Genomic DNA, 13,344 nt, shown 5'->3' on the forward strand with positions numbered 1-13,344 from the left:
TGCCGATCCGGGGAGGTGCTGCAGACTACCACATGCCTCCTCCGATACATGAGGAGTCTCCAGCCGCTTCTTCTCACCTGACAGTGAGGAGTTTCGCCAGGGGGACGTAGCGCGTGGGAGGACCACGCTATTCCCCTCAGTTCCCTCTCCCCGAACAGGCGCCCCGACCGACCAGAGGAGGCGCTAGTGCTGCGACTAGGACACATACCCACATCCGGCTTCCCACCCGCAGACACGGCCAATCGTGTGTGTAGGGACGCCCGACCGGATAGACCGCTTGGCTACCCGGAAGCTCCAGTCTCTACCAGTCTCTATCAACTTTTATAACAAAATCTTGTATTCCATAAAACAACCGTTGAATCAGCTAACGGTTTGAGGTAATGTCAGACTTATGCAGGGCCGCCTATGGGGGGCTTTCTGGGCCCCAGCCACTGGGGGGGGGGGGGCATGGAGGCCAGCAATAATCATGTTCATCCTAAATATAAGCAATGGCAATACTTACCATCGAGTGTGAGTTGGCTGAACAGGTGGACTTTAAGACATTATACTGGACTTTGCATCCAGTGAGACAAGGACGGTGGCTGTATAAGAGGCGATGATGAAGACACAAGGTAAGAAATTGCATTTTCTACTAAGAAATGTGTGGTGTAAGTGTAGCATAATGGCCCAGAGGTTAGTACTCTTACCTCACAGCACGAAGGTCCTGGGTTCGAACCCCTAGCTGTCCCAGGTCCTCTCTGTGTGGAGTTCGCACGTTCTCCCCGTGTCTGCGTGGGTTTCCCCCCCTGTGCCCCTGACAAAGGTGATGACAGAAGAACCGGAGTTGGTCTCCGGGCGCTGCACTGCGGCTGCGCACTGCTCCTACCTCCTAGTGTGTGACTCTAGAGGATGACTTAAATGCAGAGAACAAAGTTCATGATATGTATGTGCAGCGACAATAAAGTTTCCTCTTCTAAAAAAAGCGCTCTAATATGGTGTGTGTGTGTAGCCCCTGTTACTGAGTAAGTATTTCATTTGCTATTTTATTATCCTAGGATGCCTAACAACATCACTGCGGATGGAAACTAGCCTCTTGGCTAAGTAATGTAACCGGTTATTTTCTTGCCCGGTGCGGGATTCGATACGGAGTGTACTGCGCCACAAGGCGACATCACTAACCGCTCGGCTAAAGGGTCACACCCGTTAGTTAGGGACTAATGTGTGTCATTAGTAGTTTACACTAGGATGCCTAACAACATCAGGCAAAGGGACTGCGGATGGAAACTAGCCTCTTAGCTAAGTAAGCTAACTTGGGTATATTTACATTTGTTTGAATGTTGATAAATGTACATTTTCCCGTCCCAAATAAACATTTTGAATAAATTATCGAACATAAAAAAGTCTCCCACTTTGCATCAGGGGGTCTCAAACTACCGGCCTGCGGGCCACATCCGGCCCGCGAGGCAGTTTTGCGCGGCCCGCGCTACGTTTTAGATGTATTAAGAGATCCGCGCCGCGTACCTACCCATTTTGCATACTACTTTGGTGGGGATTTTTTTTCTTCTTCTTTGTTAAACGTTTCTGTGTGTCGGGTCGTGTCAGGGAGAGCATCCGATGTAAAATTTTGCCAAATCATTATTGACAAGACCGCCATGATGCGTCCGCGATCTGTCTAAAGCAGTGTTTCTCAACCGGGGGTCCGCGGACCCCTAGTGGTCCGTGGTGTAATTGCAAGGGGTCCGTGAAAATAAAATATCTTTAAAAAAAGATCCTATGACATTTATAGAAATAGGATTATTTTACTCAAATGTGACTGAGACCTTTATCTACCTAAACTATAAAGGGTAACGACTTTTTTCTCTAATTACATCTGTTTCACAAGTGTAATTTATTGCATATTAATAAGAGATCTCGCTCCCGTTTGCATTGTTAAAAGTTACTGCATAAGAATTCTGTTTTGTTAACTATATCTAAGTTACAACTGAAAGCTCTTATTTTTGCCCCAAAGAGTGAATATAAATTGCTATAATGCAATTTAAAATGCAGTTTCTACCCCTCCCCCAAGATCAGGTGGAGGGGTCCTCAGGGTAGATCAAAAAATATGCAGGGGGTCCAGGACCTCAAAAAGGTTGAGAACCACTGGTCTAAAGGCTCGTGTACGTCGGCTGACTTTTGCCCCGATTTTAAGTCCCCGACTGAACGCCGACTAATTTTACAGCCGCAGAATAATCTTGAACAAATCGTCGCAAAATCCCTAGTCTGGCCGTTTTAACAGCCCCGTAATGTGAGATGGTCATGATTTGCAGGGGAGACGTTGCCGTCTTGGAGGATTTCAGTCTGAAGCGGCATTACACTACTAAACATGCAGGGGAGTATGGTGGGTTCAGAGGCGAGGGAGGGAAAGGCAGCACACTTTCAAAAATGTCTGTCCTGTCAGCAGAACTTTTTCCCACAGAGCCAAACAAGAGTGTGATGCAGCTGATGAAGCTAGTGTAAACTACCAATAAGACACGTTAGCCCCTAGCTAACGGGTCCGACCCTTTAGCCGGGCGGTTAGTGACGTCGCCTTGTGGTGCAGTACACTCCGTATCGAATCCCGCACCGGGCAAGAAAATAACCGGTTACACTAGCTACGTGGTGAGCGAGGCAATAACGAAGGCTGGCAGGCCAATAGCGGAGAGACAGCTTCTGAGAGACTGCCTCCGCCCAAATACAATGGCGGGACGGATCAGCGAGGCGACATTTACGGAAAGTTGTGCACTAAAGCAAACTATTTCACGCGCTATTCTTTGGCACCGGATGAAAGCACAGATGTAAATGACAGTGCTCAGCTCGCTATATTTGTGTAAACTACTAATAAGACACGTTAGCCCCTAGCTAACGGGTCTGACCCTTTAGCCGAGCGGTTAGTGACGTCGCCTTGTGGTGCAATACACCCCGTATCGAATACCGCACCGGGCAAGAAAATAACCGGTGGCAGCTGATGCAGCTGATGAAGCTAGTGTAAACTACCAATAAGACACGTTAGCCCCTAGCTAACGGGTCCGACCCTTTAGCCGAGCGGTTAGTGACGTCGCCTTGTGGTGCAGTACACTCTGTATCGAATCCCGCACCGGGCAAGAAAATAACTGGGTACACTAGCTACGTGGTGAGCGAGGCAATAACGAAGGCTGGCAGGCCAATAGCGGAGAGACAGCTTCTGAGAGACTGCCTCCGCCCAAATACAATGGCGGGACGGATCAGCGAGGCGACATTTACGGAAAGTTGTGCACTAAAGCAAACTATTTCACGCGCTATTCTTTGGCACCGGATGAAAGCACAGATGTAAATGACAGTGCTCAGCTCGCTATATTTGTGTAAACTACTAATAAGACACGTTAGCCCCTAACTAACGGGTCTGACCCTTTAGCCGAGCGGTTAGTGGTGTCGCCTTGTGGTGCAATACACCCCGTATCGAATACCGCACCGGGCAAGAAAATAACCGGTGGCAGCGGTGGAATCCGGAAGTGTGCAGATCCCCGGAAGTCTCTTCGGAGCGCGGGAATAACAAAGCGCGAGGGCGCGCTTCCTGGGAGGGTGACGACTGTAAACTACTAACAAGACACGTTAGCCCCTAGCTAACGGGTCTGACCCTTTAGCCGAGCGGTTAGTGATGTCGCCTTGTGGTGCAGTATACCCGTATCGAATCCCGCACCGGGCAAGAAAATAACCGGTTACATTTGTGAGGGGTATCGATGACCGTTCTGAGTTAACAGACGAACTGCTAACTTTATATCCAGTTCAGGGAAAGACTACAGCCGGAGATAGTATATTTCAGATGCTGTGCGATGCAATCGAGGGTGCTGGTCTACCCTGGAATAAATTGGCTGGAATCACCACTGACGGTGCCTCGTGGGACCGGGATGGGGGGGTGGGCTTGTAGCACTGATTCAAAGAAAGGTGGAGGAAGAGAGTGTAGATCCCGCCATTGCATTGCACCGCATCACTCACCAGCAGGCACTCTGCAGCAAATACTTGACATTTGACAGTGTTGTGGTGAAATGCATTAATTACATCAGCTCAAGAGGTTTACAACACCGCCAGTTCTGCGTGTTTCTGGAGGAAATAGATGCAACATATGGAGATGTGTCGTATTTCGCAAAAGTGCGCTGGTTGAGCAGGGGCAGTGTCCTGAAAAGCTGTTCTGAATTGAGGAATTCATGAAAGAAGGCAGGCTACATGTTCCTGACCTCGATGATCCTAAATGGCTCGTGGATTTAGTTTTCTTAGTTGATATCACACAGGCACTTAACACTTAAAACTGCGGGGGCCAGACCAACTTGTCACTGTAGCATTTGATGTTGTGAAAGCCTTCTCTGTGAAACTCAGATTATGGAAAACACAGCTCACAGAGAGAAAAAAAATTGTCCACTTTCCAACATGCCAGTCAAATATTGATTATGGTGCCAGAGTCAATGCTGATGTGACTGCCATTGACAATCTGCAGCAGGAGTTTGAGCATCACTTTTCTGATTATAAGACTCACAGCAGCACTTTCCAGTTACTTGCAGACCCCTTCTCCTTTGACGTGGACAGTGCTCCAAGCACATTTCAGATGGAGCTCACAGACTTGCACTGCAACACTGAGCTCGAGCTAAAGTTCAGAGGCACAAGGAAAGAAGGAGACGCTTGACCAGATTCTCAGGGAGCTTCCCAAAACACTCCTACAGTTGTCCAAACTGTTCGGGCAGGTCATGCGTCTTCTCGGCAGCACTTATCTGTGTGAGAAACTGTTCTCAACTATGAACTTTAATAAATCAAAGCATAGGTCCAGACTGACCAATGACCATCTCCAGGCAGTCCTTGGGGTGTCCACTGCCCAATTCCTGAAAGCAAATGTGCCTCACTTGTGTCAGCAGAGGGAGTGCCAGGTTTCTGGCAAGAAGTAGGCAAAATGTGTAAGCCTAGACCAGGCTAGTTAACTAGTCATGTGAAAACTCTGGGAAAAAATGTGAAATAATGATAAAAGATGGTGTGAAGGTTATATAGTGGAGCTTTTTTCCTTCATCCCTATTGCCCCGGCCCTTTGAGAGCCTTGGTTTACATGTATGTGTTCAGTAGGAGAGAGAGAGAGCATGCACTGATATGAGTAAAGCAGGTGGGCCTGGACTTGAGTATGGTAGATCAGACTCATGCCTAAGTACCCCCGACTGCAGTGTGCAGATCGGGCGTACTCAATGTGGTGCTCACTGTGGGCCAAACCACCCCAGCCTAACCAAATCAACCCCAAATCACCCAGACTGTCCAAAACAACCCCAAACTGTCATAAGCAACCCCAAACCATCCCAGATTAGGACAATCCCAAACCTTCCCAGGCTATCCATATCAATCCCAAACTGCCCAAATCAACCCCAAACTACCCCAGGCTATCCAAATCAACCCCATACTACCCCAGACTGTCCAAAACACCCCCCAAAACGGTGCTAACCAACCCCAAATGACCCAGACAACCCCAAACCACCCCAGGCTATCAAAGTCAACCCCAAACTGTCCTAAACAATCTCAAACGATCACAAACCACCCCAGACACATACCTCAAACAATCCAAAACACATACCCCCAAAACCCCAAACAATCCCAAACCATTCAAAACAAACCGAAGCCACCCCCAAATTGCCCCAAACTGTACCACATCCCCCCAAACAACCCACACACTGCCCCTCTCCCAAGTCACCCCAAAGTGTCTCATTCAACCCCAAATGACTCCGAACAAACCCTAAATGTCCCAAACAACCCCAAATTATCCTGAAGAACTCCAAACTACCCCAAACAGCCCACCCGTGGCCCATGTGTGCCCTCTGCTGTGTGGAAACGGAACTCAGCAGCGCCGCATCTGCAGCTATCACTAATGTCTCCCTAACATCCTGCAGCTGCTTGGAGGAGCCGAGTCCTTCACATCCAGTCAACGACAACCGCAAGACACTGTCTCGTCATTTTATCGACTATGTAGTGTGCACCAGCACCATGTCGAGACACACAAGCCGCCTAACTGCATCTCTACATGAACAGGACACAGGATATGTCCTCCTGGGGGAATTACGTTCACATCAGATTTCATGAGACTGGACGAGAGACAGAGAGAGAGAGAGAGAGAGAGAGAGAGAGAGAGAGAGAGAGAGAGAGAGAGAGAGAGAGAGAGAGAGAGAGAGAGAGAGAGAGAGAGAGAGAGACAGAGAGAGACAGAGAGAGAGACAGAGAGACAGAGAGACAGAGAGAGAGACAGAGAGAGAGAGAGAGAGAGAGAGACAGAGACAGAGAGAGAGAGAGAGACAGAGAGAGAGAGAGAGACAGAGGGAGAGAGAGAGAGAGAGAGAGAGAGACAGAGAGACAGAGAGAGAGACAGAGACAGAGACAGAGACAGAGAGAGAGAGAGAGAGAGAGAGAGAGAGAGAGAGAGAGAGACAGAGAGAGAGAGAGACAGAGAGACAGAGAGAGAGAGAGACAGAGAGAGAGAGAGAGAGAGAGAGAGAGAGAGAGAGAGAGAGAGAGAGAGAGAGAGAGAGAGTTACCTGTGAGAGACAGGAGAGAAGGCTTATGGGTAAAGGGCTTGTTGATGTCGGACGGAGAGGGACTTAGTGCTTCAAACTCTGTGTGTGTGTGTGAGAGAGAGAGAGAGAGAGAGAGAGAGAGAGAGAGAGAGAGAGAGAGAGAGAGAGAGAGAGAGAGAGAGAGAGAGAGAGAGAGAGAGAGAGAGAGAGAGTGTGTGTGTGTGTGTGTGTGTGTGAGGAATTCAGAGTACTGGAGTTTGCTTCCCCAACAAGACACTGGGTCTGGGTCTGGGTCTGGTCTCCGCTGGAGCTGAAAATAAGGACCAGCGGCAAAATGCGACGAGTCCGGGATGAGAATGCGTCCTTATTAAAAATTCAGCGCGGGAGAGCAGACGTTATTATCCTCCCTTCAAGTGACTTGCGGCTCCAGTAAGAAAGGAGAGAGAGAGCGAGAGAGAGGGGGAACACACACGCACGCACACACGCACTCACACGCACGGACGCGCGCGCGCGCACACACACACACCGCTTATGGGCCGTTCAAACGCTGAATGGGGCAAACGAGAGGAATTTCCGAAACCGAGTCTAAAACGTTTGGAAGCGCCCGAAACGGAACGAGAGGGGAGGAGGAAGAGGAGGGAAGGGAGGGGAGGGGGGGTGCAAAGAAAACGCCCTTTATTGCCTGTTGCTGATATCTCTAAATTCAAACTTTTTATCGCCGTGTGGGACTTGCGTCCATCAGTTACGGATCCGTGATACTCCCGTCAAAGCTTTCCGTTGGAGAGATCTGATCGGCGGCCGAGTTTTAAGGAGATCAGATCCTCTCCCGGGGGAATATTGAAGTTTTTTCTTCTTCTTCTTCTTCTTCTTCTTCATCGTGCGTAGTGTCCTATCGGGGAGGCGATTTGGGTGGGCTCGAGAGTCCGAGGCTGCTGCTAGCTAGGCCCACGGCCATTGCCCATAGGAACAAAAGAGTTCGTCCCGATGTAAACGTTAGCTGTTTTTGTGGGGGGGGGGAGACTTCGTCGTTATCTCGGTTTTTTTTTGTTTTTAAACCGGGGGGTGGGGGTGGGTGGGGGTTTTAGCTAGATTGGACATATGTGTATGTAACCGGCGGTGCAAAGATGTCAGTCGGCGCGGAGAGGAGGATGGAAACCCGGTTGAAAAAGCTGGAGGACATGATCCGGATCCGAGGTCTGCCGTCAACTTGGAAAGTTTGGTGGTGAGTCTGCCGAAGTGCTCGTGGGTTATTAATGGCCATGCCTCCGTGCACCAGGAAACACTAGACAACTCTGAACAGGCTTGTAGCGCCGGTGTGCCGGCGGTCTTTGTTTTGTCCGTTTCTCTCCTGCCCGGGCTGCTTTGACCGCGCCGCGGTCGTGAAACCGCGGGGTTGCGCTTCATTTGCGCATCGCCGGTCGGTAGTTGCGCATTTTTAGACGTGCGGCGAGTAACCGTCACGGCTTTAGGACGCAACCTTGGTAGTTGGCTGTTCGTGGAGGTGCCCCGGGGGAAGGGGGGTTTCTAACCCTTTTTTGGGGGGGGGGGGTGATGATGTATCTGTAGGCTACTACGACTACTACTGCTTTCCTATACAGCCAATGCATAGTCGTACACAATCGCACTTGCAAACAAATGGACCCCCAGATAAGAGCCCATGCTCGATGGGCCTAAATCATAATTAAGCCTTGGTACAGACAATAATCCATCAGTATAGTCTTTGCAGATTAGGATTAGCGGGGAATGTGCACGTCCCAGTCAGACAGTGTGTTTATGGAGACGTGAAAATTTCCGGCCGAAACTCCCGCCTGGAGAGGAATTAGGGCCTCTAGTCAGGAATAAATCCAGTGCCTGCCTGCCTGCCTGCCTGCGGTCCACTGCTGGCCATGCACTCTTGACAAAGCAGCGCTCAGACCCATGCATCTGCAGCCCCCCCCCCCCCCCACCCCCGTGATAGATGGATCACAACAGGCAGGGCGGTTGTTATCGTTGTTGATCTTAGTTTTTTTTGCAGCCTGGTTAAGATTCCTGCGCACGAGCTCTGCATCTTTATTAGACTTTTGATTGTTTCACGCGTCTCGGCAGTGACCGCGTCAGATGTGAACGCAGCACCCCTTGTAAGTTTGCAGGACTTGTCAGAAATCCTGATCTGATAACCCCTGTGTGGTGGGCCTGCAGCCTCACACACAACAGAGATAGTCTTTAAACGAGGAGGAAACAAGCAACGCTGCTGTCATGTTCTGCCAGTGTGCTTTGTTGCACTTCAACTCGGTACAGTCGTAGTGAACATACTCCAGCTTTCAAAGCACTCACGAAAGCTTGTTACTGAACAGAAAATAGTCTCTCTACTATGCAAAACATGAATTACATAGGTGCCGCTCAGGGGCTTTACCCTCTGATAGTAATTAGAGGTGTTGTTCCCTCCTGCTCTGAGTCTATTTGGTGATGAGTTTGGGGTTAAACTTGTGATTCCCAATACAGACGACTCAGCTGATATGTAGTTCAGACTTAAGCCGTTGTGTTTGCATTTCCCCTGTCATGTGCCACGACATAAATCAAGGAGTACAGACTTTTTCTGTCTTTTATCATTTAAGGATGTACCCATTACTCTATTGGATGTTGGGCCTAAACCAAACTGAAACCATGCATTTATTTTTTTTTCAATACATTTTGACACAGGGAGCCACGCACGTGTCAGAAGCTGTTGCAGAATTATTTCATTTCCTCCTTTTTTCCCCCACGTGGCAGATGTTTGACCTATAATGCAAATAAGCCGCCATTAAAAGTTTCTATTGTGCAGTAACTTGCTCGGCAAGTAGTGGCAGGGAACACACGCTGAGAATGTGTTGTGGTTATACGGAAATGGTGGCATCCACGCATACACTTTGGTGGCCTTGGCTTGCCTCATGTCAGGCCCCTGAGCTCACCTTAAGACGTTTTGAAGCTGAATATCTGGCTGAAGCCTGCTCCTGCTTACTCCTGCATATGAGCCGGAGAGATGGAGGTGATGAGTGTTTGAGACGAACGATGAGTGGGAAGCATGCGTCGGAGGGAACAGGCTGCAGTCGTCTGTTTTTAGCTACCTTGGTGCCGTCATTGGAATGGAGAAGGTTGGCCTACTGAGGGTGGGCTTCTAACACACACACACACACACACACACACACACACACACACACACACACACACACACACACACATGCAGGGCTGAAAAATGTATTTTTCTCTGGCCTGTGGCATCCATGCTCTTCATTCGTAATGGCACAGCAATAAGAACCAGGCTTGTTTTCAGTCAAGAATGAATCACAACATCGATGCTGTATTGGCAGACATACAAATGAGGGGAAAAAAACAACACACTCAGTAAAAGAAACAGAGTCGGGTTGTATTTGTGCAGTCTTACTGGAAACGAGCTCGGAAATAATGGCTCACTCAGATAAATTGATTGCTTAATTTCGCTGCGGTAATGAATTTCCTCTCGTTTGAAGTTCAGCTGAGACTGTGGCTTTGCACCCCGGGGCTACAGAAACCTGGCTAGGTGTGAATGAGCTCGTGTGAGAAGGCATTCGACCACATCACTCAACAGTGATGAATGGCATGCTTTTAAAGATATTTCCCATCCTTACTGGCTTTCATTGGAATGTCTCGGATGTGATGTAATTCGTTTTCGGGATGCACAGATATTACCTTCCCACTTCCAGTCCTGATTCCGAATGCAGATCTTCAAATATCGGCTGATACTGAGTACCTGAACGGAGCAGACCTAGATGACCAGTTTGGGGTTACTGGGCAAAATAATTCAGATAGATTTTTTTTTTCACTGTTAAAGTAATACTAGGGATGGGCAAAAATATCGATACAGCTAAGTATTGCAATATTTTTTTTCACGATACTTATTCATGTTTTAAACGGATTTCAGTTCAGTGTGTTCTGTGACACAACAAGAAAGCTTAATATGCCCACTTTATTTGCATATGATGTTGTGCCATTGACGTTGTAGTTCAGTGTGGTCAGTGACAGTGTGCACCGGACAATGCAAATATCATTCTAATATATTAGAATGGAAATTTCGAATTAAGTCGTTTTGACTCGGTTTGTCCACTGAGTTATCAAAATATAATGTGACGTAGTTATTTAAACTACCCAGGTGGTACACAGCAAGTTGTATTTTCAACTTTTTTCTTGAATTTTCAGTAAATTAGGTAGAGTATTGCAATGTACCGTGACCCTTGCATCATGTCCTGAGGTCATTGCCAATACCCCAGCCAGAAACACTACTGACCTCCGTGTTCCAGAAATGCAGTAAATGCTGCACCAATTTTGCTTTTATTTATTGCATGTTACTCATGACTTTTGGTAGAAGATTTTAGTTTTGCATAAAATCTCCGATACCGATCCTCCATTTTAGCCTGGTATATGTCCCAATATCAATATTGGTGCGTCCCTTAATGCTATAGTAAGAAGCAGGCCTAACCTTGCAGATCAGAAAGTGGCCATGTTTATATAGCTTGCTCCTGGTTTTATGTAAAGGACTGTATACCATTTCTGATCAAACAGAATTCAGATTCATTGTCCTTTTCAACAGGTCATTCACTAGTGACGCAGGCATACAAAATCTAGTCCTTTTACAATGAGGAATCCACTCAAAGTAGTTTTGCAGTCTAGAATGAAGCTGAGCTCTCCTGTGAAGAGCCATGATAAAGTCATCTGCAAACAACAATACATGCTTTAATGCACCTCCTTCACTTTCAGTTACACTTCGGACACATAAATCCTCAACTGTCCACTACGGTGGCTCTCTCAGCATTAGAATAAAAGGAAGCCAATATATCAGCAAACATTTTCCCTGTGCAAGTTGTAATGATCTCTATTTGGCAGTGGGCCCCTGCTGACTTAAGTACTGGACTCACTAGGCAGCTAGAGGCACGGTGAGTGATTACCGAGGGCAAGTGAAAGAAAAGGAACGTTTTCCTGATAAAGAAAGTATGAGTATTTTTGATTGCAGTCACATAAGTTTGCTTTCTGCCATCTTTAAGGAAATGACCTCACTGGGTAAATAGTTGGCAGCTAAATATGGGGCTCAAAGTCCCTCTGAATGGCTGTACTTTCCCCCTTCACGTTTTACCTTCTCTCTTTCTCTCTCGCTCTCTGTGTGTGTATGTCTGCCTATCTCCCTCTCTCTCTCCTCCCCCCAGTGCTTTCGTCCTATTACCATTAACTTGTGTATGTATCGGTAGATGTTGGGGAAGTTCCTATTTCTTTTGGTGCATAGCTGTCAGTGCCAGATCATTTCAAGCACAGTCATTCAGAACGCTGGGTCGCCGCTTGGGCGAGAGTGCGAGAACCACATAACCAGAAATCTTCAATAGTCACGGAGATGAGAGCTGCCGGACGAAATGAAGCGTTTATATACTTGGGTATTACCGTCGTGTCATTGCCTTGTATTTCTTGCATGAATTAGACACTCGTGCATCTCCCACTTTGATCCCTTCTGAGGCGACTACTAAAGGAACGTGAGACTAGATGTTCTCCCCCTTCATCCCCTTGTCCATTTTCATCCCTATCCCTTCGCCTCTCATCTTCATTCTCTCTATTGTACTTTCTAAACCTCTACCCCCCCCCCACCCTTGGAGCTCTGTCCTCTTAACCCCCCCCCCCCCCCCCTGTCTGTCTGTAGATTGCAGGGCAGTGTCCAGTTTGTCTGCGAGTGCAGCTGAACTGCTTGCAGGCAGCAGCAGCAGCAGCAGCAGCAGTCCCGTCTGCAGGGCTCTAGCAGGGAGAAACACTGCCTTATAAGGCGCTGGGGACGGTGGCCTGGGCCAATTTTTTTTTCTTTCTTTTTTTTTTTTTTTTGCAAAACAAGCCAGTCTCTCTGTTCCACACCTCCTCCTCCTCCTCCTCTGGTGAGACTACCGGGTCTCTCCATGGCCTTCTGGTTTTTTGTTGTTTTTTTTTTTGTTGCTCCATTCTAATGAAGAAGACCTTGTGTCCTTTGAGTGTAAACGCCCCTTATCGTTGTTAAGATATACTTCGAGTAAGGACAGTGGCTTATTCAGAAGTCAGGGTTTTCGCCGGGTGTTCATCTGTGTCTTTTTAATAAAACCCAAGTCAAATTGTGAATGCCAGGAGGTTGTGCCAAACGTCATCTCTGCGTCAGTGTTTTATTCTGTTGTAGGACGTTAGAATATGGGAAGGCGGTGGAAGATGCTGCATAAAGTCTCTCTCAGACCAAAAACCGGGAATCTTCTTGGATTTAAAATCGTGGACTTGTTATCGAGACACTTTTCAGACCGCTAAAATGATTGCAAGTTTACCCGGAAAGCCCCCTTTCAGATACGCTAAGCAGATCCGTGGATTTTCGTTATCGGTCCCTGTTTTGTGCTGCGATCGCTACCAAAATCTCCCCATGGTGTTTATAACGAGTTTCAAAGAAGTGGTGCGTGAACGGGATTATTCCCATGTGTTGCCATTAATTATATATTGCCAATACTTGCGCAACATGTAGTGTGCTTTATTTGTTGTAACTACATGAACTCCAGCACTGCAGGGGATTACACAGGAATACTTGGCAATGACAACATGAAGCTGACCTTTTTACTTCTGCTGAACAAAACAAACCATTTTTTATTGGTTGTTTAAAGTAATGTCAAACACAACACATTGAACATTTAAATCCTGGGATTCTGTTGGCACTGTTGCCAATCCGTCCCCTGGATTGATAGTCCAGGATTTTGATCCGCTGATCTTTTCCGACCCTCTCAAAGGCAGTCCCTGTTTGAATAGGACGAGGTCAAAACCTACTGTCTGGCTGGACAGTGTATGGTCAGTGCTGGAAATTTGT

The 13,344-nt window shown here is 47.7% G+C and overlaps 1 protein-coding gene across 1 annotated transcript in view; it reads left to right on the forward strand.

Annotated features, from left to right (window-relative positions):
- Nucleotides 1–7,596: 7,596 nt before the first annotated feature.
- rock2a (rho-associated, coiled-coil containing protein kinase 2a) overlaps nucleotides 7,597–13,344 on the forward strand; it is a 59,182-nt gene continuing 53,434 nt past the window's right edge. Inside the window, exon 1 of the mRNA XM_056295276.1 lies at nucleotides 7,597–7,728. The gene's annotated coding sequence lies outside the window, so the exon portion shown is untranslated. The remainder of the gene's footprint in view (nucleotides 7,729–13,344) is intronic.

Source organism: Lampris incognitus, chromosome 16, assembly GCF_029633865.1.
Source record: "Lampris incognitus isolate fLamInc1 chromosome 16, fLamInc1.hap2, whole genome shotgun sequence".
Lineage (NCBI taxonomy): Eukaryota > Metazoa > Chordata > Actinopteri > Lampriformes > Lampridae > Lampris > Lampris incognitus.